Source organism: Schistocerca gregaria, chromosome 6 (assembly GCF_023897955.1).
Source record: "Schistocerca gregaria isolate iqSchGreg1 chromosome 6, iqSchGreg1.2, whole genome shotgun sequence".
Taxonomy (NCBI): domain Eukaryota; kingdom Metazoa; phylum Arthropoda; class Insecta; order Orthoptera; family Acrididae; genus Schistocerca; species Schistocerca gregaria.
Window position 1 is genome coordinate 85041651 of NC_064925.1, and position 26044 is coordinate 85067694.

Sequence of the window (26044 nt, forward strand, 5' to 3'; positions counted from 1 at the left end):
CGCGCGGCCGCAGGCGCGGACCGCGGAGAGAACGCCTCGCGGGGGGAGGGTATAAAGACGGCCGCCCGCCCTCAGGAGCTCAGTTCGTCAGCGCACCTGACGATGGTGACATGTCTGAACGCCGAAATATTGTGCCCGTTGGACACTACGGACCGGCAGTAGACCCGTGGACTGTTCAAGCAAGAAATACGCCGGGAGAAGCTGAAGAATCACAAAACCCTTGTTGTGTGCCTGTCTATCTGTCCGACTGTCAAAAACCCTCTTTCTCAGAAACGGGTAAACGTACCAAGTTGGCGTTTATGTCACATACTAAGATCTATGGTCCCTTTAAGTGAGAGCAATCAAAAGATACCGCCCCTTACGTCACATACTTTTGATGCTTGCAAACCCACTCAGCAAAACCTATACGATACTTCCGTTTGGTATAGATTAATGGAAATTGTCAAAAGTTAAGTTTCACTGTACAAATAAAGGGAAAAAAGGGAAAAAAATCAATTCTTCATTATATCACGCGTTGTCTTTCCATTTGTTATCACACTGTATCTTCGTCTGCCTATTAACACTCCTTTTTCTCAGGAACGGGTGAAGAGGTCAAGGTGAAATTTGTGTGACATATTGACGTCTATGATTCCTTGGCGTAATAATAAATTTTAGCTTCTAAGTCAAGGCAATCAAACGATGCGGCCATTTATGGCACATCTTTTGATACTCGCGAACTCACACATTAAAAGTTTAAGATGCTTGCCGTTGATTTAGAATCATGAATTAGGCAAGACGTAAGGTTTCGCGGAACAAGTAAAGGAAAAAGAATCAGAAAACGATTTTTCCTTCTTTTTCTGTTACCAGTTTGCTGATTAGTTTGATGCTGCGCACCATGAATTGCTCTCCTGTGCTAACCTCTTCATTTCAGAGTAATACTTGCACCCTCCGTCCTCAACTATGTGCAAGACATATTCCAGTCCCTGTCTTCCTCTACAGTTTTTGCCCTCTACAGTTCCCTCTAGTACCATGGAAGTCATTCCCTCATGTCTTATCATATGTCCTATCATCCTGTCCCTTCTCCTTGTCAGTGTTTTCCTCATATTCCATTACTCTCCTATTCTGCACAGGGCCTCCTCGTTCCTTACATTATCGGTCCACCTAATTTTCAACATGCATCTGTAGCATCCCATCTAAAATGCTTCGATTCTCTTCCATTCCATGTTTCACTTCAACGTACATTCCCATAAATTTCTTACTCAAACTAAGGTCTATGTCTGATAGTAGTACTCTTCGCCAGCAATTCCCTTTTTGCCTTTGCTATTCTGCTTTTTATGTCCTCCTTGCTCCGTCCGTCATTGGTTATTTTGCTTCCTAGGTAGTAGAGATCCTTAACATCATTACCCCTGATGGTAAGTTTCTCATGTTCTCATTTCAGCTACTTCTCATTACTTTTCTCTTTCATAGATTTACTCTCAGTCCATATTTTATACTCATTACTGTTCATTGCATGCAGCAGATCTTGTAGAGCTTCTTCACTTTCATCGAAGGTAGCAATGTCATCACCGATTCTTATCACTGATATCCATTCACCTCGAATTTTAATTCAAGTTTAAAAATTTTCTTTTAGTTCCGTAATTGTTTCTTCGATGTTTAAACTGAGCTGTGGGGCGAAAGACTACATCCCTGTCTTAGACCCCATTTTAATCCGAGTACTTCGTTCTTGGTCTTCCAGTCTTATTATTCTCATTTGGCTCTTGTACTTATGTATTACCTGTCTCTCCCGATAGCTTTCCCATGTTTTTCTCAGAATCTTGAACATACTGCATATGACACTTTTGAACGCTCTTACCAGGTCGACGAATCCTATGGACGTGTCTTAATTTTCCTTTAGTCTCGCTTCCATTATCAAGCGCAACGGCAGATATGCCTCTTTAGTGCCTTCACCTCTCCTAAACCCAAACTGATATCCGTCTAACAGCTTACCAATTTTCTTATGATATGTCATGTACATTGTTGTTGTCAGCAACTTGGAAGCATTAGCTGTTAAGCGGATTATGCGATAGCACTCGCACTTGTCGGCTCTTGCAATCTTCGGAATTCTCTGGCTGATGTTTTTCCGAATGTCAGACTGTACATCGCAAGAGACATACATTCTACACATCAGCATGAGTAGTCGTTTTGTTGCCCTTCCCCCAAATTACTTTTTCTAGGCGCGCAGTCCGGAACCGTGCGACTGCTACGGTCGCAGGTTCGAATCCTGCCTCGGGCTTGGATGTGTGTGATGTCCTTAGGTTAGGTTTAAGTAGTTCTAAGTTCTAGGGGACTGATCACTTCAGATGTTAATTCCCATAGCGCTCAGAGCCATTTGAACCATTTGAACCCAAATGACTTTAAAAATTCGGATGGAATGTTATCTATCCTTTCGGCCTTATTTGATTTGAACTCGTTCAGAGTTATCTTTATTTCTGTTTCTAATACTGGATCACCTATCTCTTCTTTCTCGACTCCTGTTTCTTCTTCTATTACCTCATCAGACACGTCTTCCCCCTCATAGATGCCTTCAGTGAAGTCTTTCCACCTTTTCACTCCCTCCTCTGGATTTAACAGCGAAATTTCCATTGTGCTCTTAATATTAACGCCATTACTTTTAGTTTCACTTATCGTTGTTTTAACTCTGTATACTGGATCGACCCTTCCGAGCATCGTTCCTTTTTGATATCTTCCCATTTTTCATGCAGCGATTTCACATTACCTTCCCTGCACTTGCTTTTTATTTCACTCCTACGTGATTTGTATTTTTGAATTGCTCTTGACATTTTTGTACTTCCTTCTTTCATCGATCAACTGAAGTATTTCTTTTTTTATCCATGGTTTCTTCGCAGTTACTTTCTTTGTACCAACGGTTTGCCTTCCAACTTATGTGACTGCCCTTTTTAGAGATGGCCGTTCCTCTTCAACCGAACTACCCACTGAGCTAATCCTTATTTGAGCACGAGAACATCAAGTGTACCTCTGTATTCCTTAGCGCTTCGGTATCCCACGTCTTTGCCTATTGATTCTTCCTGACTTCTCTCTTAAACTTCAGCTTACTGTTCATCACCACTAAACTGTGATGTGAGTCTACACCTGTTGCAGAGTATGCCTTGCATCCAATATCTAATTTCGGAATCTCTGCCTGATCTTGATGTACTCTAACTGAAATCTTCCCGTATCTCCTACCCTTTTCCAAGTATATATCTTCCTCTTGTAATGCTAAACAGGGTACTTGCTACTACTAGCTGAAATTTATTGCATAAATCTATTAATATTTCTCCTTTCTCAATTTCCCCGCAATACTTCTTCTACTCCTTCCGTATTACAATCCTCCACAACTATTAGATTTTCATCTCCCTTTACATACATAATTACTCGCTCAGTATCCTCATACCTTCAGTGTCTCTTCATCCTCTGCCTGCCACGTCGCCATACCTGAACTACCGTGGTCGCTGTTGGTTTGCTTCCAATTCTGGTAAAAACAACCTTATCACTGAACTGTTCACAGTAACACTCTATCTGCCCTACTTCCCTATTCGTAATGAATCCTACTCCATTTATACCATTTTTTGCACTGTTAATATTACACTGAACTCGTCCGACCAGAAATTATATCAAATGGAAAAATATATTTCTTTGTCATCATTTATCGACGACAAATTTGAAATTGTAACATTTTCTAAGGTCTTGGAACCCCTCGACCCAATATCTTTCAGTATCAGTGTCGATAAATGGTAAAAATAGTCGTGTTGTCGATTCCGGGAATGCACTACCTGTCTATATGCATAATTATGTTTCAACGGTGCTCTAAGGGCGCGAGTCATACTCGCACTTGGCCATCTTTTTCCGTGTGTAAACTGTATGCATATCAACAAATTAATTTTACACAAAACTTAATCAGATCACATCAAGCAGCTCCCTTTCGATTAAATAATATATTAGTTTTGAAACAGATAACGGAATTTTCAAGCTAAAATAACTTTGCACTTTAAAGTGGTAGAAAATTCCTGAAATATCGAGAAATAGCTGTTCGGCTTTCACGTCGAAACAAAACCGTTTCTTCGGCCTCGCCTCTGATCTCCCGAGTGCGCCTCGCTCCCGCAGCCAGTCACTCATTCTTTGTTACGTGTATAGCGTGCGAAAAATTAGACGACGTTCTGCTCAGCAGGTTCACTCACAAACATTTATTAGCGGACCATCATTAATTCCCTTCATTTTATGACTATTAAAATAAAGGCCATATACCCTGCTTTGACCTGCGAGGCAGAGGCACTGTTCCCAAAACAGTGTCCATTCCTAATTAGTTTTACTGCAGTCAGGAAGATTCTGAGATCTGACCACATGACTGACAGTAAGTGTGCACCACTGTTCATACGTCTCCTCTAGTTGATTTTAGCCGCATCTGGTGCTAATCTTCTCCAAGACAATTCGAAAAGTGAGTATAAGCCTAAGGTCACACAAAAATTCCACACTTCATATTTCCACGGAAAGGAGCGAGATTTAAAGTACATCTAGATAAGTTTGCCTCTTTCAGGAAACACCACCTCCAGCTAACGAAACACCCCACTACTTCTTGCAAAACGTGTTTCCAGAGATCGCGAGTGCGCTCACAGAGTTGCAACACACATCTACAAAATTGGAAATATCAAACTGGGGTTACACATACACACACACACACACACAAGCACACTTCGGTATAGTTGTAGACGTTCAATGTTAAAAATAAAAACAAAAAAACTTAGTGCATCAATAAGACTCCACAAATAATCACTTCCACAAACACTTTGCAGTCGCGTCTTCTGCCATACACGGCTCACGATTTCCCTCACGCGCACGAGAGAGTTTCCAGCGAACTCCTCGAATGCGTGAGCCCCGAGAAGCTTCACGGAACTAATTTGCAAGCAGCCCTTTCTGTGGACCAAACTAAGGAGCAGAACACAGCTCAGTCAACACGTGTCGTTACGGAGTAGTCATTAATCGTTATGTCAGCCTAGTAAGTCCTAACCACAACCCACTTAGTGCGAGAGAAGACAGTATGACACACCATCTCGAAGCTCCTCGTTCACCACTAATCGAGTTCAGCTCTTCCATCCACAATAGCTAAGAGGAAGAGCCTACAGGCACAGCGAGGAACACATGTTACAACTTGCAGCCACATACATTGAACGAGGCGCTCTGAAACACTCTGAGTTCCGAGATAAGACAAAAAAAAGTAACAACGTCCATGACATTCATCATCTCATACCTTACTGTCATATCCTCTTGTCTGAATAAGAAATACTCTCAGTTAAAATTTGGAGTGCTGAAAGGCATCCTGCTTCTTCAGAAACAATGAGTCATGTCCTGAGAGTAGAAAATCACAGCACAAAGTGCTTATGACGCAAGGCATTGAAAAACTTCGGACCTCCAAAATATAGTCGAAATACGATATAGAACAACTTACAGGGTGATAATTATTGAACTACAGGAAAAAAAGCACGTTAGTTACAAACTACTGCGCACACACACTTTATTCAACGTGTATACGTCACCACAGATATTCAGGTTTAGATTACGACGTGTTCGATATGCCTCCCATCATTGGCGATGATGTGGCGCAGACGAATAGCGAAATTCTGCATGACCCGTTGAAGTGTTGGAAAACCGATGCTGCCAATGACCTCCTGAATGGCTGTTCTCAGCTCAGCAATGGTTTTAGGGCTATTGCCATACATCTAGTCTTTAAAATAGCCCCACAAAAAGGAGTCACATTTGTTCAGATTCGGAGAACATGGCGGCCAATCGAGGCCCATGGAAGTGCCCTCTGGGTACCCCAGAGCCAGAATACGGTCCCCAAAGTGCTCCTCCAGGACATCACTCTCCTGCTTCGATAGGATCGAGGTCCGCCTTGCATGAACCATATCTTGTCGAAATCAGGAACACTTTGGACAATGGGGATGAAATAGTCTTCCAAAACCTTCAAGTACCGTTCGGTTATCACCAAGTCCATCAAGGAATATCACACCGATTATTCCGTGACTGGACATTGCAAATCACCCGTTGAGGATGGAGACTTCTCGATCGCGAAATGCAGATACTCAGTCCCCCAGATGCGCCAGTTTTGCCTATTGGCGAACCCATCCAAATTTAAGTGCGCTTCGTGGCGCATGCGCATACTAATACCCATCATGCCCCGCGGCCAAACGTGCGGTTTCAACCTTCTAATGCAAAATCATTCAGAATTATCACGATTTTATTTCACATAGTTCAACAATTGTACCCTGTAAGTTAAAATACACTCCTGGAAATGGAAAAAAGAACACATTGACACCGGTGTGTCAGACCCACCATACTTGCTCCGGACACTGCCAGAGGGCTGTACAAGCAATGATCACACGCACGGCACAGCGGACACACCAGGAACCGCGGTGTTGGCCGTCGAATGGCGCTAGCTGCGCAGCATTTGTGCACCGCCGCCGTCAGTGTCAGCCAGTTTGCCATGGCATACGGAACTCCACCGCAGTCTTTAACACTGGTAGCATGCCGCCACAGCGTGGACGTGAACCGTACGTGCAGTTGACGGACTTTGAGCGATGGCGTATAGTGGGCATGCGGGAGGCCGGGTGGACGTACCGCCGAATTGCTCAACACGTGGGGCGTGAGGTCTCCACAGTACATCGATGTTGTCGCCAGTGGTCGGCGGAAGGTGCACGTGCCCGTCGACCTGGGACCGGACCGCAGCGACGCACGGATGCACGCCAAGACCGTAGGATCCTACGCAGTGCCGTAGGGGACCGCACCGCCACTTCCCAGCAAATTAGGGACACTGTTGCTCCTGGGGTATCGGCGAGGACCATTCGCAACCGTCTCCATGAAGCTGGGCTACGGTCCCGCACACCGTTAGGCCGTCTTCCGCTCACGCCCCAACATCGTGCACCCCGCCTCCAGTGGTGTCGCGACAGGCGTGAATGGAGGGACGAATGGAGACGTGTCGTCTTCAGCGATGAGAGTCGCTTCTGCCTTGGTGCCAATGATGGTCGTATGCGTGTTTGGCGCCGTGCAGGTGAGCGCCACAATCAGGACTGCATACGACCGAGGTACACAGGGCCAACACCCGGCATCATGTTGTGTGGAGCGATCTCCTACACTGGCCGTACACCTCTGGTGATCGTCGAGGGGACACTGAATAGTGCACGGTACATCCAAACCGTCATCGAACCCATCGTTCTACCATTCCTAGACCAGCAAGGGAACTTGCTGTTCCAACAGGACAATGCACGTCCGCATGTATCCCGTGCCACCCAACGTGCTCTAGAAGGTGTAAGTCAACTACCCTGGCCAGCAAGATCTCCGGATCTGTCCCCCATTGAGTATGTTTGGGACTGGATGAAGCGTCGTCTCACGCGGTCTGCACGTCCAGCACGAACGCTGGTCCAACTGAGGCGCCAGGTGGAAGTGGCATGGCAAGCCGTTCCACAGGACTACATCCAGCATCTCTACGATCGTCTCCATGGGAGAATAGCAGCCTGCATTGCTGCGAAAGGTGGATATACACTGTACTAGTGCCGACATTGTGCATGCTCTGTTGCCTGTGTCTATGTGCCTGTGGTTCTGTCAGTGTGATCATGTGATGTATCTGACCCCAGGAATGTGTCATTAAAGTTTCCCCTTCCTGGGACAATGAATTCACGGTGTTCTTATTTCAATTTCCAGGAGTGTAGTAGAGCAGATAGAAAAGAGTGCAGTTTTGCAACAAGTTGTATATCATCTCACTGCTTAAAAATTGGGTCCAAGCATTAAGATCAATTTTTTATTAATACTGTCCTTTATTTCGAGGACTTAGTTCTCAATGAGAAACTGAACATGAGTTCCATACGTTGTTATACACATTTCATCTGACTGCTGCACCTGTGTTACAAACACAAGACGTTTCTTTCGAGGGTAAATAAACAAATACAGTGCAGGGAAAAACCCTCGGTGAAACATATCGTTTTGCTTACTTTTGCTGTGACATCTATAACCAAAGCATAAATATTTATAAAGCTAGAAAATTGGAAAAAATATGTGCCTCAGTAAACAACCTGTTTTCTTTGTGCAAGGTATAGCTTTGTTTATTTTGATGTTGCCGGACAAGTTCAAATTCATTGTTGCTCTCTTCAGTTTGTTTTTGTTTAGAAATCGGACTCACATAAGACTATCAATTATTTTGCGCTGACACCATTTGTTATGTAAATCGTAGTAACTGGTTCACTGTCGCTGTTTCAGCAGAGCCACACTCCTTTTATTTTACTTGATCGCGGAAAAAAAATGTTTCTGCCGTCAGCTCCTTCATCTTTGTAGCTACATGTAGCTCAAGAACTAGAGATTTAAAATCATGTAAAAAAAGCAGCGAAACTGTGCAAAATAACAAGCATACAAACACCTACATTCGGAAATGAGTCCTGGACCACCTCAAAGCGTAAAAAAATTTTAAAAGTTCACTCACGAAAACTTAGAACTTGTAAAACATCGTTAATTGGCAGTTTATATTAGCCGCAAGGACGGAAAACGTGAACCCCAATTGTCTGCAGGTATTGTTATGCATATGAAAATGAGTGAAAGTTTCCTAAATGTATGCGAATCGTATATGTGAGGCGGCACTTGAATACGAGCCCGGCATTCACCTAGTGGGATGTGGGACACCGCCTAAAAACCACATCCAGGCTGACCAGTACAGCTAGACCCATGATCTATTCACCGGGTGGACTCGATTCAACACACACGGGTGTCTGTGCGGGTTACTTACACATTGGCAGACATTCTTGAAAATAGGCTGTTTTCCTATGCTAAATTTGTTATTCTGATAGATTACAACATGTAATTTGCATTTGCGGTCAATATTCTCACAAAATATCTGTTATTTTTATTAATTAAAGCTTAAACATTAGTAAATGTTGAGATCTGGTCACGTGATCGAAAACACTGTTATTGACTGATACTCTGGTGACCTCACAGCCTAGGAGTAAGACGATGCTACTATACTTGTGTAATAGGAGCGTTACCCGAAGTAATACTGTTTTTACATACATTTACTGCGAACAGTTCAGCTACATAGTGATGGAAAACGCAGTTACAGCTTTTAAGTAACAATATAAAATAATTTTGTGGACGTTGATAGTGGAAGCCTCGCGTTTATGCTCCGTCTATTTACAGCGGCTGTATGTGCAAGAAGAACAGTTTCTTCCTTGCTCCCTGCAACATTATTAAGCTCGTTCTAAACTAAGAAACTGTAGAACTTTTGAAAATGAGTCCGTGTATTATATCTAGATTGTCGACTATCAGACATGAGCTACGGTCCAAAGCGCAAGGAAATTATTCTTGGTAAAACTTATGATCAGTGCTGAATTCCTGCGTAGAAGGCTCTTGGCAAAGGTACTGCTTTCGTGAAGCGTTCGGTGGCGAAACGAATGGCACAGTTGACTGTAGTTAAAGAGGTTACATGTTCGAATCCTTGAAGGATCACGTATTTTTAAAAAGTTTTACACGAAATACGAAAATAGTGTTAAAAAGAATTGGACGTAGCAATTCTTTCGATTGTGGGGAGTATTACATATTAGTCTTAGTCTGAGAAATGGACAACAGAGGATAAATACATTTACTTTTCGAACAAGCAATTCCCTTTTTTGGCAAGCACTGGTAGTAGTGTAGCTATAGCGAGCCATACGTCCATAATAGAACGATCGGGTTATACGAAGAGGAAAAAAAGCGTGTGCAACACGCAGGCGACACAATCGTAAGCGCTTTGATGTTTCTGAGTGTAAACTACGTTAGCGTCTGAAGCAGACTTCCTCTTCTTTATGTAAGATGATGAAATTGCAAAAGTTTAAACAATATAGATCCTGTAATTCTTCAAGCTTTCCCGGCGATCTGTTGACATCTTGGATATTCGGGAATCCAGCCGGATGTTCGCGTCGTTCTCGCACGATATTTCAACAGCGTGCCTCGCTGTCTTCTTCAGGTGCTACCTGAGACTGGTCCAGTATTTATGCCTGGGAGGAGCTGGGCGTTCCCTAATCGGTCCGCGCCGAGTCAAGTGTTCCATCTGTGGTCCGCGCCCGCCAGATGCGGTTACATTGTCCGTCTCTGGTCGCCGGTGTTCCCTCCGCCGTCCGCGCCCGGCCTGGCCGTCTTCTGAAGTCGAGTACATGATCTGGGGTGCGTCAGATCTGGTCCCTAATGTCCGACACCTTGTCTCGCGGCTGTTCTCTCTGTCTCCACTTCTATTTCTTGTAGAATCCCGAAGTGTCCTGCGTTGAGTTTTCACAAGCTCAAGCACTGGATTCCAGGCAGTGCTGATTTGGTACCCCGAGTCATGGTTGATTAGATTGTCTGTAACCTTAATCTCAATGGCTTCTTTAATGACACTGTCCCAAAATCTTGAGGTCTGTGTCACAATCTTGGTGTCATTGTAATCCATTGAATGACCAAGTTCCAGACAATGCTCTGCTATGGCTAATTTAGTTGCCTGCCTCAGTCTGGTATGTCCCTGGTGTTCTTTACACCTGACGTCCACAGTTCTGGTGGTCTGGCCAATGTATGACATCCCACACTGGCATGGTATATTGTAAATACCTGGCTTGCGTAGCCCCAGGTCATCTTTTACATTCCCCAGCATAGCCCTAATTTTGGTGGGTGGGCAAAATATGCTCTTGATTTCATATTTCTGGAGAATCCTGTTGATTTTGACAGAGATAGGTCCGGCATATGGCAGGTATGCCATCTTCTTTGCCTCTTCTGGCTCTTCTTCTGGATCCTTTGGCCGGTTGGCAGGTTGAAGTGCCTTCTGGATATCTCTAGAGGAGTACCCATTCCTGCTGAACACTGATTGTGAGTGTTCTATTTCTGTGGGCAGACTATCAGGATTTCACAGAGTTTGTGATCTCTGGACCAGTGTTTTCAGCACTCCATTCTTCTGTGCCGGATGGTGGCAACTGCTGGCTTGTAGGTATAAATCAGTGTGTGTGTAGGTTTGCGGTACACACTATGTCCAAATGTGCCATCTGCCTTTCTCTTCACCAGAACATCCAAGAACGGAAGTAGTCTATCCTTCTCCATTTCCATTGTGAACTGAATGTTCGTATGGCAAGAGTTCAGATGTAGCAGGAACTCATGTAACTTCTCTCTACCATGGGGCCAGATGACAAAGGTATCATCCATATACCTATAAAAGCACTTGGGTTGGTATGTGGCTGAAGAGAGTGCCTCCTCTTCAAACCTTTACATAAATAGGTTGGCCACCACTGGTGATAGAGGGCTGCCCATTGCCACCCCTTCTGTTTATTCGTAAAACTGACCCCCATATAGGAAGTACGTCGAGGTCAGTAAATGCCTGAATAGGTCAAGAAGAGCCCCATCGAACTTCTCTCCAATAAGCTCAAGTGACTCCTTCAGTGGTACACGTGTGAAGAGAGACACGGCATCGAAACTAACCATGATGTCTGTGTCTGTGATGTGTTGCTGGCCCAGTCCTCTGAGTTCCGGATGTGATGTGCACATTTACCCACATGTGGTGTCAACATCATCTTCAGGTATTTCGCAGTAGTGTAAGTTGCTGCGCCAATATTGCTGACAATAGGTCGCAGTGGAACCCCATCCTTGTGAACCTTGGGGAGTCCATAAAGTCTAGGTGGCGCTGGTGCTTTGGGACGCAGCTTCTTGATGACTTGTTCAGGCAGGCCCGTCTCCTTCAACAGAGCCCTGGTCTTTTTGTCCACTTTCTCTGTAGGGTCGCTAGTTATAAACCTGTATGCAGAATCCTCCAAAGTTGTTGTACCTTTCTTTCATATTCTGTTTTCTTTATGGTGACTGTGGAGTTCCCCTTGTCTGCAGGCAACATCACAATGCTGTCATCCTCCTGGAGTCATCAGTCAGATGGTATATAACAAACATCTCTTACACTTGAGTTCCAGTAAGATAATTACCAATGATGTCAGTAACCTGAACTAATATAGTAATTAATTTACACTTTTTTTATAGTGAAACATCCACACTGATAACAGACTCATTCAAGAAACACACGTCCTTTATTAGAAAAAAATTCTGTAAGTCTAGAATATACAGAGACCTTCAGCGACAATTAGGAAGGGGCAGAACTTCGTGTGGTCCTATAGGATTCCAGAATCTCGTGTTGATGTGTTCCCTCCTCCTCTAACTTTGCTGTTATCCCTGCCACTATTCCACTGTGTTCTAATAAGTGTGTTGCACTGCAGTTATACGACTAGTCAGTAACAGCTGCCGTACGACAGGCTCGGTGAGCGTGCCGGCCTACCCCCCTCCACCCCCCCCCCCCCACCATTCCAGATCCCCACCACCCCACCCCCACCCCTACTTTGCCGCACTCTAGCAGAGGCCTCTGAGCACTGAGCTTTTCCTGTAAGCCTTGTAAGCCTTACTGCTGGGGCAGGAGGACTTCCGGATGTCAACGCCCTTCCACCCTTTCTTGTTTGATTAATGAAAGCTATAAGGGTGTCCGAGGTATGGCGATCCACCACTAGAACGCTTGTGTAATTAATATACACTGTCGTCGCTACTGAATATGACGTAAAAATTCATCAGAATAAGTGTGTCTGCAATTCCGTTGCCGGCCGTGGTGACCTAACGGTTCTAGACGCTTAAGTCTGGAACCTCGCGATCACTACGGTCGCAGGTTCGAATCCTGCCTCGGGCATGGATGTGTGTGATGTCCTTAGGTTCGTTAGGTTTAAGTAGTTCTTAGTTCTAGGGGACTGATGACCTCAGATGTTGAGTCCCATAGTGCTCAGAGCCATTTGAACCATTTTGTTGGAGATCTGAGAAAATGGTCCAAAAAGGAGAAAGAAAGCCTTTGCATCTGCTGTTCCTATGATATGGATGGAGCCAAGAAATCATTTCGATGATTGCTACTTTTGTAGTGTTGATATTACTGGTCATAATTCGAAAAACAAGAAGGAAATAAGCTACCCCTGCCTTCCGGTGGGAGGGCCACGCAATCCGTGACATGGCGCCTCCAACAACGCAGCCACTCCGCGCAGCTGTTAAGTCATTAATCATTATTATTATTATTCACAAAAATATCCTTATACACCAATAAACGTGATAGACGGTCTTGACAGCATTTCACAGATAAATTTCCATCTACCTTGCATACAGGGTCCCGAATTTGAACGTGCACTGAAATCCATGGAGCCTTATCATGCGGTCCCTCTACTTGCACCTAACCTGTTTGCCGCGTAGTCTGAAACTGGACTGGGTGGTTCGAAGTGCTTCACGAAGCTGATGACGCACTAAGTGATTCGCTCCAAAAATTGGTACTAAGATGTTCAGACTATCTATTTCGAGGTTCTCTGCTATTATTGTAGACAATACTTGAATTACACAGGCCAACGAAAAAAAAAATTTTAAACTTTTTTTACTTTCATAGATTATCTATATAGATTTTTATGAGCTGAATCCAAATCTAGCCTTAGCTTTTTTGTGTCACCCATAGTTTTCGACAAATATGCTTTTTGTTATATAGTAGAAAAACCCTATGCTATACGGTAAACAGGGAAATTAATGAAACGCTTTGTTACAACATAAGCATGGTTAGCATTTACAGTAAGCTACTTAAAACGATGATATGTGTTAATAGAGGGTTCGCTTGTCAGCTGGAATTGGTTTGTATTTTCTTTCTCTTTTTCTTTGAAGCTTCCTGTGTAGCTTTTTCTACGATGAGTCACTTGCTGATCTTCTCGGTGAATTCATCATCATATGGTTCATCTACATCACACTGTACATCAGAAAATACTTCTGTTGGAACAGAATTAAAATATCTGGTGGTCCAGGAACCGGCAAATCTACACCATGTCCAACTGCTGGGATGGTGGTCGGAAGGCAGGGGTAGCTTATTACCTTCTTGTTTTTCGAATTGTGACCAGTAATATCAACACTGCAAAAGTAGCAATCATCGAAATGATTTCTTGGCTCCATCCATATCATAGGAATAGCAGATGCAAAGGCTTTCTTTCTCCTTTTTGGACCATTTTCTCAGATCTTCAACAAAATGGTTCAAATGGCTCTGAGCACTATGGGACTTAACTTCTGAGGTCATCAGTCCCCTAGAACTTAGAACTACTTAAACCTAACTAACCTAAGAAAATCACAAACATCCATGCCCGAGGCAGGAGTCGAGCCTGCGACCGTAGCGATCGCGCGGTTCCAGAGTATAGTGCCTAGAACCGCTCGGTCACCCCGGCCGGCGATCTTCAACACATATATAACATACCTTACGTGACGCCCAAGATTTATCTTGATCACCAAGTTTAGATCCAAAGTACAATTGATAAATTTTATTCACAAAGTCTTTAATGTTTTTGGCGTTATTTAATCACAAATTCACCATTCATATAATAAAAACTATGAGCATAGTTTTTACAACCACGATTAGAGCTTGTACTAAGCGCATGTACAGGAAATGGGAAAGTGAGGTTAGGTTGACAGTAAACAAAACACCATCTGTTAACACAAAAATAGAATCGACATTTGTCAGCAAATGTTTTTCAGCTGTGCTACCAACGTCATCTACAATCATTACACCTCCTTTTCAAAATACTTTCACTATATAAAAACTGTTAAATTCTTTAAAAATCGCTTAATTTAATAAATTTAACTGTAAAATGTGAGGAAATGGTGGGTGACACAGTATTTTAAGTTTCATATTTGGATTTCCCACCCTAAAAAAATAAGAATATGGTATATTCAGCAAAAAAGTTTTTCCATCGTTAGACTGTGTTATTCTTCTTCAGTCATAACCGGTTCACGAACAATTTTGGGACATTGGCCCAAGGATAAACCTTTCATCTTTTACCACAACAGCCATTCATATTACAAAACATTTGAATTGTCGCAGTTTCTTGTTGTTCGTAACTCACTCCACTTTTTGACGTCATGTGTTAGCTGCTGCATCTTCGCTCAACAGAGGTATGAAGCGTGGGATTAATTCTCACAGTTCACAGAGCCAGAAATGATACATCGGGAATATTTCACTGTGTAACACAGATACATCGTGATTGTCATCAGCAGGAGGTCACATAACACCAGAACGTAGCTACGTTGCCTACTGCCTCTGAAAATAATCACTCAGCATGAAGATACTATTCCTGTACCTCAGATAAATACATAAATCTCGTAAATATATTTTAAAATTAAAATTTATCAATACAAATCAAAGATTAGATCATTTTATTTGCTGTTTTCTCGTTATATCAAAAGGGATCTTATCTCCTGAGTGCATGATCTGCAAGAAATGTCAGAAAACATGGAGTGATCCATTCTTTGTCCAACGAACACGAAGAACGATTAAACACACAAAAGGAAAGCAAGTTGTAATTTATACAGATATCTATAACTAAGCCTGGTGAAGGAATTTCTAAAAGTCAGACCGGTGAAAGGACATTGAAGTACTCGAAGCACATCAAGAGTAAGTACAAAAAAAATTGACTCTTCAAGCAGCAAAATATTCTGAGTTATTGGTAAAATGGTTTAAACATTATACAAATCATTAAAGACGGATACCAGCAAAACTATACTTTTTCTACAGACAACGCTTCTTGTTCTTATATTAAGGCTGACAAGAAAACTATAAGAATCAGCGCGTGCGTAATGTTACACGGTAGATATAATGTGGTGGGCATGTACACTCCTGGAAATGGAAAAAAGAACACATTGACACCGGTGTGTCAGACCCACCATACTTGCTCCGGACACTGCGAGAGGGCTGTACAAGCAATGATCACACGCACGGCACAGCGGACACACCAGGAACCGCGGTGTTGGCCGTCGAATGGCGCTAGCTGCGCAGCATTTGTGCACCGCCGCCGTCAGTGTCAGCCAGTTTGCCGTGGCATACGGAGCTCCATCGCAGTCTTTAACACTGGTAGCATGCCGCGACAGCGTAGACGTGAACCGTATGTGCAGTTTACGGACTTTGAACGAGGGCGTATAGTGGGCATGCGGGAGGCCGGGTGGACGTACCGCCGAAATGCTCAACACGTGGGGCGTGAGGTCTCCACAGTACATCGATGTTGTCGCCAGTGGTCGGCGGAAGGTGCACGTGCCCGTCGACCTAGGACCGGACCGCAGCGACGCACGGATGCACGCCAAGACCGTAGGATCCTACGCAGTGCCGTAGGGGACCGCACCGCCACTTCCCAGCAAATTAGGGACACTGTTGCTCCTGGGGTATCGGCGAGGACCATTAGCAACCGTCTCCATGAATCTGGGCTACGGTCCCGCACACCGTTAAGCCGTCTTCCGCTCACGCCCCAACATCGTGCAGCCCGCCTCCAGTGGTGTCGCGACAGGCGTGAATGGAGGGACGAATGGAGACGTGTCGTCTTCAGCGATGAGAGTCGCTTCTGCCTTGGTGCCAATGATGGTCGTATGCGTGTTTGGCGCCGTGCAGGTGAGCGCCACAATCAGGACTGCATACGACCGAGGTACACAGGGCCAACACCCGGCATCATGTTGTGTGGAGCGATCTCCTACACTGGCCGTACACCTCTGGTGATCGTCGAGGGGACACTGAATAGTGCACGGTACATCCAAACCGTCATCATCTCACGCGGTCTGCACGTCCAGCACGAACGCTGGTCCAACTGAGGCACCAGGTGGAAATGGCATGGCAAGCCGTTCCACAGGACTACATCCAGCATCTCTACGATCGTCTCCATGGGAGAATAGCAGCCTACATTGCTGCGAAAGGTGGATATACACTGTACTAGTGCCGACATTGTGCATGCTCTGTTGCCTGTGTCTATGTGCCTGTGGTTCTGTCAGTGTGATCATGTGATGTATCTGACCCCAGAAATGTTTCAATAAAGTTTCCCGTTCCTGGGACAATGAATTCACGGTGTTCTTAATTCAATTTCCAGGAGTGTACATTGAAGAGCGAAAGAAACTGGTACACCTGCCTAAAATCGTGTAGGGCCCCCACGAACACGCAGAACTACCGCAGCTCGACGTGGCGTGGCCTCGACTAACGTCCGAAGTAGTGCTGGAGGGAATTGACACCACGAATTTTGGCGGGCCATCCACGAATCCATAAGAGTACAAGGGGGTGGTGGTTTCTTCTGAACAGCACGTTGCAAGGCATTCCAGATATGAAAAATAATGTTCATGTCTGGGGAGTTTGGTGGGCAGCGGAAGTGTTCAAACACAGAAGGGTTTCCTGAAGCCACTTTGTAGCCATTCTGAGCGTGTGGGGTGTCGCATTGTCGAATTGGCCAAGTCTGCCGGAATGCACAATGGACATGAATGGATGCATGTGATCACACAGGATGCTTACCTACGTGTCCCCTGTCAGAGTCAGACGCATCAGGGGTCTCACCTGCAACTGCACACGCACCACACCATTACAGAGCATCCACCAGCTAGAACAGTCCCCAGCTGACATGCAGGGTCCACGGATTTATGAGGTTGTCCTCATATCCGTAAACGTCCATCCGCTAAATACAATTTGAAACGAGACTCGTCCGATCAGGCAACATGTTTCCAGTCATCAACAGACCAATGTCGGAGTTGACGGGCCCAGGTGAGACGTAAAGCTTTGTGTCGTGCAGTCATCAAGGGTACACGAGTGGGCCTTCGGCTCCGAAAATCCGTACCGATGATGTTAAGTTGAATGGTTCACACAGTGACACTTGCTGATGATGCATCATTGAAGTCTGCACCAGTTTGCGGAAGGGTTGCACTTCTGTCACGTTGAACGATTGGCTTTAGTTGTCGTTGGTCCCGTTCTTACGGTCGCAGCGATGTCGGAGGTTTGATGTTTTACCGGATTCCTGATGTTCACGGTACACTCGTGAAATGGTCGTTAGTGAAAATCCCCACTTCAACGCTACTTCAGAGAAGCTGTGTCCCACCGCTCGCGCGCCAACCTATGACACCACGTCCAAACTCACTTAAATCTTTATTACGTGAAATTGTAGCAGCAGTAACCGACCTAACAAATGAGCCAGATACTTGTTGTCTTTGATATGCGTAGCCGACCGCAGCGCCCTATTCTGCCAGTTTACGTATCTCTGTATTTGAGTGCGCATACCTATATCAGTTTCTTTGGCGCTTCAGTGCATATCGAAGCTTTCCAAGGAGACTCGTGGTCTGCATCCGGAGTATGTGGCACAATCGCATGGCTTTTGACGTCATCGCAAGGAAGTGTCTGTATACGCACTGATGTAACTTGCGTAGTAAGTGGCACTTGTGCTTAATCCAAGATATTTCTGAGGCCAGAGTTTCTTCTTACCCATTTCTGAAGAAGCGTACTCCCATGTCGAGGCAACGGCCTTGCAGCAGCGGATACACCGGTTCCCGTCAGATAAGTTAAGCGCTTACGGGCGTGGCCGGCACTTGGATGGGTGACCATCCGGGCCGCTACGAGCTGTTACCATTTTTCGGAGTGCACTCTGCCTCGTGATGCCAACTGAGGAGCTACTCGACCGAATAGTAGCGGCTCCAGTCAAAGAAAACCATCGTAACGACCGGGAGAGCGGTGTGCTGACCACATGCCCGACCTATCCACATCCTCAGCTGAGGATGACATGGCGGTCGGATGGTCCGGATGGGCCACTTGTGGCCTGAAGACGGAGTACTCACATGTCAGCCAAAGCGGCAGATGGCGTTCAGTTTCACAGATCCAGGGAATACAGCACACCCGAGAGTGAAGAGTTGGATGCTGTGGCACGTTTCCAGATATGACAGTTAAAGGAGAGTCTGTTTTGTATGACCAGTGCTATCCTGTAGTGTAAGCGACTGAGAACTGACCTACTGACGTCCCCTATGGATTACAATTGTAAAGGTATTCAGCTGAAAATGCTCGGTTTGTTCGAAGGGAGTCAAGTAATATTTTATTTGCCGTTTATATTGAGTTCCATTGTTTTCCTTTTATAATCTTATGCTTTTACCGGAGTGTGCTTATGGCTGGTTTTATTGTGGGTTTATCTCTCCAAGTATTGCCAATTTGATATTAAGTAATATGATAGGTTTAGTTGCATGCATTTTAGGATCTGGTTCTGGGGGTGGTATTTTTCATATCCTTTTGCAGAGTGTTGTTATTTATGTAAATTGATTTATGTCCCTTTCATTGTAAGGATGATTTTATTTATTGCCTCGAGTGAGCTCTATATTAGGTGCTAGTGTCTGTTATTTCGGTATATTTATCTGTGTACTTTTTATCGTAAAGTTGTTTTATTCCAGTGGAGCAAAGCATTTAAAAGTGTGTGTTTTTGTGTTACTTATTATGTGAAATTTGGTTACACTAAGTGCTGAATTCTTTGGTTGTTTCCTATTCTGTATGCATTATGGGTTGTTCATACTTATTAGTAAATTCGATTCCATTTTGTTAACAGTTTATATCCACACACATTCCAGCAACTTTTCACTTCCATGGTTTCCCTGCGGCAAACTTGCAAGAACTCAAAACTCTGATGTCATATGCGGGCGTGGAATTCTAAACCGCTGTCTTCCGGTCTTTTGGCGATTAGATAATACTCCGTACTAGATAATATTTTTAGTAGTAAAACCAGTAAGAGAATCACCACCCTGGGCATTTCTAACAATGAACGTAATGAAAAAAATCTTTTCTCTCTACCATTTCTGCATCCCCTTTCTTACAAAATACAGTGTCTGCCTCAAAGTAAGTATAACTGTAGAGTAGCCTTTTCCACTAATGAAAAAATAACATCATACATTATTTCAAATCTACGCCTTCCCCTTTACAAAATTCTGGTGTTTATAAAATTATTTGAGACAATTGTCCCGCCTGTTATGTAGGGCAAGCAGTCCGAGTTATTTCGATATGATTCAAGGAGCACCTTCTAGGGAAAAAAGGCACCAATGTTCATAATTCAACTTTCGCCGATCATACGTTAATCACAGGGCATAATCCTAAAGATATAAATAACGTCCAGATCTTACTCTCAGAGGAAAAAGGCTTGGCATCTTAGAAGAGCTAGAAATTTTTGAAACACCTATCTCTGAAGGACCGTCTCATTCTTAATGGGCAGTTGTAATTATGCAAAAAAAATTCTTTTCATGGTATAGAGCCGCTAATGAAAATTGTCTGAACGGCGATAGTCGCCACAATTTAATCTCCTAAACATCGTTTTGTTTTCTTCCAATCTTATGTTTTTTCTATATATTACCTGAACTGTAACTTCCCTGGATGAAAGAAAAAAAACACCACATTGTTGTAACTTTCATACACTTGTTCCTCTTTGTTACCAGTAAAATTTTCACTTAAGTTGTCTGTATTTCGATTACTTCATGGTAGATGGCGTGAATCTGTGGCTGCCTCGGCGTGTTAGCGGTTTAGTCCGACGGTAGCGTCTGTGTTATGCCGCTCTTGGTCCTAAGTGACCTTGCAGTTGTCATCAATTCCATACAGTATTTTATCTGTTGGACAATCATGTTATACTTTTACATTTTAGTTTTAATTCACATGATTTTTCTGTTTGACGAGAGCACTTTTGCTCAGACGATTTTAACCATGGTGTGATTACACGTAAGTACATATTGTTTGTACGTAATTTATGGAAATAATCACAATAAGTGCATATTATTTCAATCCACGTTATTATAATTTTAGGTATTCCATGTAACTTTTTATTCTGATGAAAACTGCGCTAGTGCAAACGAAACCGTAGCCAACTGACAAAATTTTGTGCGACCTCAATGGCTGTATATACGTGCTGTAATTAAATAGCGTACAGTTGCTGGATCACAGCCAGTGGGATGGTAATTCCCTAGTCTCCGACCTAATTACCGTAATGTCCATCATCAGGCCACTGTCACATTTGAATATGGATGTTTTCGTCGAGCAGCCAGTTCTGTACCAACAGGGGATTTGTTACTCATTGATCTTCGAATAGTGACAAGTTTAATCTTAACTCGCAGGCCAAGTTGAGGCTATCGTCCCTTATTTAGGCCGGTTTTAACAGTGTGGTAGCGCAGAGAATTAATCAGGTTCCACCAATAAATGTCGCTCAGTAAATCTTCGGAGCAATGGGTCCTGCAATTTGTCTCACGTGCCATGAGTGTGTTGACTGCAGCCACAGCCATGGGGGCAGTGGGGGGGGGGGGGGGGGGGCGGGGCATTGTACTGCGCCACTGTAGCAGCGAGAACGAACCGAAGGAACGTCTGAAAGGTCCTGACTCCTCTGCAAACTGTCAGAGACATTACGGCTCGAGTGACCCCTCCATGTGCCTACATATTGTCATTTTCAGCCTCAAAAAATCATCACAACCTTATTTCGTTTGAACACTTGCCGTCGAAAGTAACACCATATTTATGCAAGAGCCTATGAGAAAACATATATAAAAGGAAGTGAAAATATGGGACATAATTTCTACCGAAGCTTTGTATTTCCGATATATCTACTCTGTCATCGTCTTTGGAGATGTCACATCTCTGTCATCGACTTTGGTCGTCTGGTACTGTGTACGAAGAAAGCATGTCGTTCTGCAGTTTAAGTGATACATTGTAACAAAACAATTCCTTTCTTTCTAAAATCTAAGTATAGAAGAACACCTTCATACATACTAAAATCGATGCTGGTGTATATGATTACAGACTTTCACATAGCCGTTCTCCAATTGCAGCAGTTCGTTCCATCATTTGCAATAATTGTTATCGATTCTGTTTTCCCTAGTGATACATTATCTTCGCTCCTCTTCTAAACTGTTGATGAAACAGTTAAGACAGAATGCAACAGATCCTGACACTGAATACGCTTTCTTCCATTGCTGACCCATTTTTGACGACGTTTTAGAGTATTGTGACATTTGACGAGCATCAAAAAATATATAATAATTTATTTGTGTTTTAAAGATACATTATCTTTTACTTAATGTCGACCAGGTCCCAGTCACTTACAGCACCTGCGTCGACTATGTACTACTAGTGACATATTACCTCACCCGCCCTCCTTAGCACAATCATGTTTTATAATCAGTTTGATGTGTATATGTGGAAATTAACATCGTGATACTTCATGTAAACATGTAAACATTTGTATTACTTTGTTAAGCTAGTTTTATTACTGATTTATTTTTCTTGTTGCTGCACATTGGCTCATATTAGATTTACTGTAGCTTGCTTTGCCACTTTCCATTTTTTTTCATTGCTGTTTGTAGTAATTCTTTGTGCTGCTGCATTGCCTCGTCCCTTAGTTTAGCATCTGAGCTCAGTAGATTTAAGTTAGCTTAAGAGGGGGGGGGGGGGTAGACTATGTAAGAAACTAACTATGATGAATTAGAAGAAATACATTTAGAAGCTATAAGAAAATTGTTTGGCCAAAAAAGTAGTGTACAGTAGAGAAAAACTATTTTTGAAAGAGAATGTGAACAGAACACAGAGAGCAGTCTTAGATATGATGAACGAAGGGAGATCTCCATGCAAAATACTGCAGTAAAACAAACCCTGTCCTTTCCATGTGTTATCCCACTATGTGTTTATGTACTCTTGTGTATTTGTGTTTTTCTTGTCTTTATGTGTTTAGCTGATGTTGTTATGTTGTAGAATTTTTCTAATACTATGTTATTTACTTTGTAAAGATGGTTAGACATTATCTGTTCTGTTTTGTTGCTCATATGTGAAGTTGATGTTTCAAAAGTTATTCTGATCTTTATGTAGGTACTTATGTCATAATTTTTGTAACACTGATGTGCATGTTTATTTCTATTCTTTTGTAAAGCCTGTTTTGCTACAAATGTTATCTGTATTATTATGTTTTAATGATGTATTTTGTACCTTTGTTATTGTATTCTTATGTTATAAAATTGTAATTGACACCAGTTCATCAAATTAAGTAACTTGTAAGTTACATTTCACTGCACACGTTTCTGTTGGTCATAGTATATGGACAATATGTGAGACGAAGGGACTATTAGTGTTTGCACGTATGTTGATAATTCAGCAAGGGACTGGTTAAAAGCATTGCTGGTTCTAAGGACAATTCCAAAAACTTTGTGAGTGCACAAGTGGTGGTGCATGGAGATGCTATATAGTACAAGACTCTTTGATGGTGATTGTGCGCCTGCGCCTGCGTTGGGTAGTTGGAGGTGAGCCGCCAGCAGTGGTGGATGTGGGGAGAGAGATGGCGGAGTTTTTAAATTTGTAAGACTGGATGTCATGAACTGCTATATACATTATGACTTTGAACACTATTAAGAAATACATTGTTTGTTCTCTATTAAAATCTTTCATTTGCTAACTATACCTATCAGTAGTTAGTGCCTTTCGTAGTTTGAATCTTTTATTTAGCTGCCAGTAGTGGCGCTCGCTGTATTGCAGTAGTTCGAGTAACGAAGATTTTCGTGAGGAAGTGATTTGTGAAACGTATAGGTTAATGTTAGTCAGGGCCATTATTTTGTAGGGATTTTTGAAAGTCAGATTGCGTTGCACTACAAAATATTGTGTGTCAGTTTAAGCACAGTGTTGTATAAAAACTCAAGTCAGCAGCTTTAATTGTTTGAAGAAGCTTGCAATTTTTTTTGTGACACAACAGATGGAAAATCGATTCAACAACTCTCCCATAACCCTCGAACTTTTTGCTTCCATTCACGATGTTCTGAGTGTAGCAGAAGCAAGAGCAGAAGTCGTTGCAGAACGTTTGGAAAAAACACAGATCATGCCCCATTTGTGATCCAAAGAAGAAGAGGAAGACGCCCTGTGTTTGATATTGTTGCAAGAAGATCTGCCTCAATTGCTCTACAAAAATTTCTAGAGTGTGCAAAGCAAATTTCTCAGAAGCAAACTAAGAAGCTATAAAATAGTTATTTTTTATGTTTTATGAGAGTTTCTTAAGATTTTTCTTATAACATGTATAATAAGCAATAACAATATGAAAATAAGTAAAATATTGTCACTGTAAATAAAATATTCTGGATTGTTAGACGGCGTCATATTTCCTTCTAAAATAATCAACATTTCGGCCGTTCCGCTGGGATCTTCTTCAGGATGTTTTAGTATCCATTGTTGCTAGAGCACTGTCAGAGACCAGCGACGCGTTCTCTTATAAAGAGGTATTTTCTCGCGTTTGTGCTGTAGAAGTCTGAATATCGGTTAAAATACTAGTGGCTGCCATTGATAATCCATCGTCATAGGCTAATATCCCCGTGCTAGCGCTGAAGAAGGGACGTTATTAGCTAAGCTCTTATGAGTACAATTGGTTGCCATTCGTAACTGGATAGAAAGGCACTATACCACACTTATGCTGGAGAAGGGTTATTGGTTAAAATTCCTCCTACTGCTGTTCCTTGGCCATCACCATTGGCTAGATGCGAAACGGACAGAGCAAGAGAGGGGTAATGTTTACCCAAAATATAATTGCCCGCCGAGGTGACTTTCAGCGCGGACGGATATTTACAACCTTGATGGCCGGAAGAGCTACAATGCCGGAAGCCTTTAGCCGTCCTCTCTATTGAAATTACACGCATTCTTGGAAATTTCAACCGCTTTACGGACCTTTTTTTCTATTAATGTTAGTTTCCTTAGCCAGCACGTACGTGATTAAAATCGATGTCAGTGCCAAAATTTTCATGGTGTTCCGCTACCGCCGATTTTACACTTCGTTGTAGCAGCGTGTGCTGTTCGTGTTCCTTAATGCGTTCTTTAACAGTTCTTCCCGTTTTTGCCTATACAGGGTGTTACAAAAAGGTACGGCCAAACTTTCAGGAAACATTCCTCACCACAAAGAAAGAAAATATGTTATGCGGACATGTGTCCGGAAACGCTTACTTTCCATGTTAGAGCTCATTTTATTACTTCTCTTCAAATCACATTAATCATGGAACGGAAACACACAGCAACAGAATGTACCAGAGTGACTTCAAACACTTTGTTACAGGAAATGTTCAAAATGTCCTCCGTTAGCGAGGCTACATCCATCCACACTCCGTCGCATGGAATCCCTGATGCGCTGATGCAACCCTGGAGAATGGCGTATTGTATCACAGCTGTCTACAATACGAGCACGAAGAGTCTCTACATTTGGTACCGGGGTTGCGTAGCTTCAAAATGCCCCATAAATGAAAGTCAAGAGGGTTCAGGTCAGGAGAACGTGGAGGCCATGGAATCGGTCCGCCTGTACCAATCCATCGGTCACCGAATCTGTTGTTGAGAAGCGTACGAACACTTCGAGCTCCAACGTGCATGAACCACATGTTGTGTCGTACTTGTAAAGGCACATGTTCTAGCAGCACAGGTAGAGTATCACCTATGAAATCATGATAACGTGCTCTACTGAGCGTAGGTGGAAGAACATGAGGCCCAAACAAGACATCACCAACAATGCCTGCCCAAACGTTCACAGAAAAACTGTGTTGATGACGTGATTGCACAATTGCGTGCGGATTCTCGTCAGCCCACACATGTTGAGGGTGAAAATTTACAGTTTGATCACTTTAGAATGAAGCCTCATACGTAAAGAGAACATTTGCACTGAAATGAGAATTGACACATTGTTGGATGAACCATTTGCAGAAGTGTACCCGTGGAGGCCAATCAGTTGCTGACAGTGCCTGCACACGCTGTTCATGGCACGGAAACAACTGGTTCTCCCGTACTACTCTCCATACAGTGATGTGGTCAACGTTACCTTGTACAACAGCATTAGGGTTATCGTCAGCTGAGCGAAGAATTGCCTCTTCCATTGCAGCTGTCCTCGTCGTTGTAGGTCTTCCCCAGTCGCGAGTCATAGGCTGGAATGTTCTGTGCTCCCTAAGACGCCGATCAATTGCTTCGAACGTCTTCCTGTCGGGACACCTTCGTTCTGGAAATCTGCCTCGATACAAACGTACCGCGCCATGGCTATTGCCCCGTGCTAATCCATACATCAAATGGGCATCTGCCAACTCCGCATTTGTAATCAGTGCACTGACTGCAAAACCACGTTCGTGATCAACATTAACCTGTTTATCCTACGTACTGATGTGCTTGTTGCTAGTACTGTAGAGCAATGAGTCGCATGTCAACACAAGCACCGAAGTCAACATTACC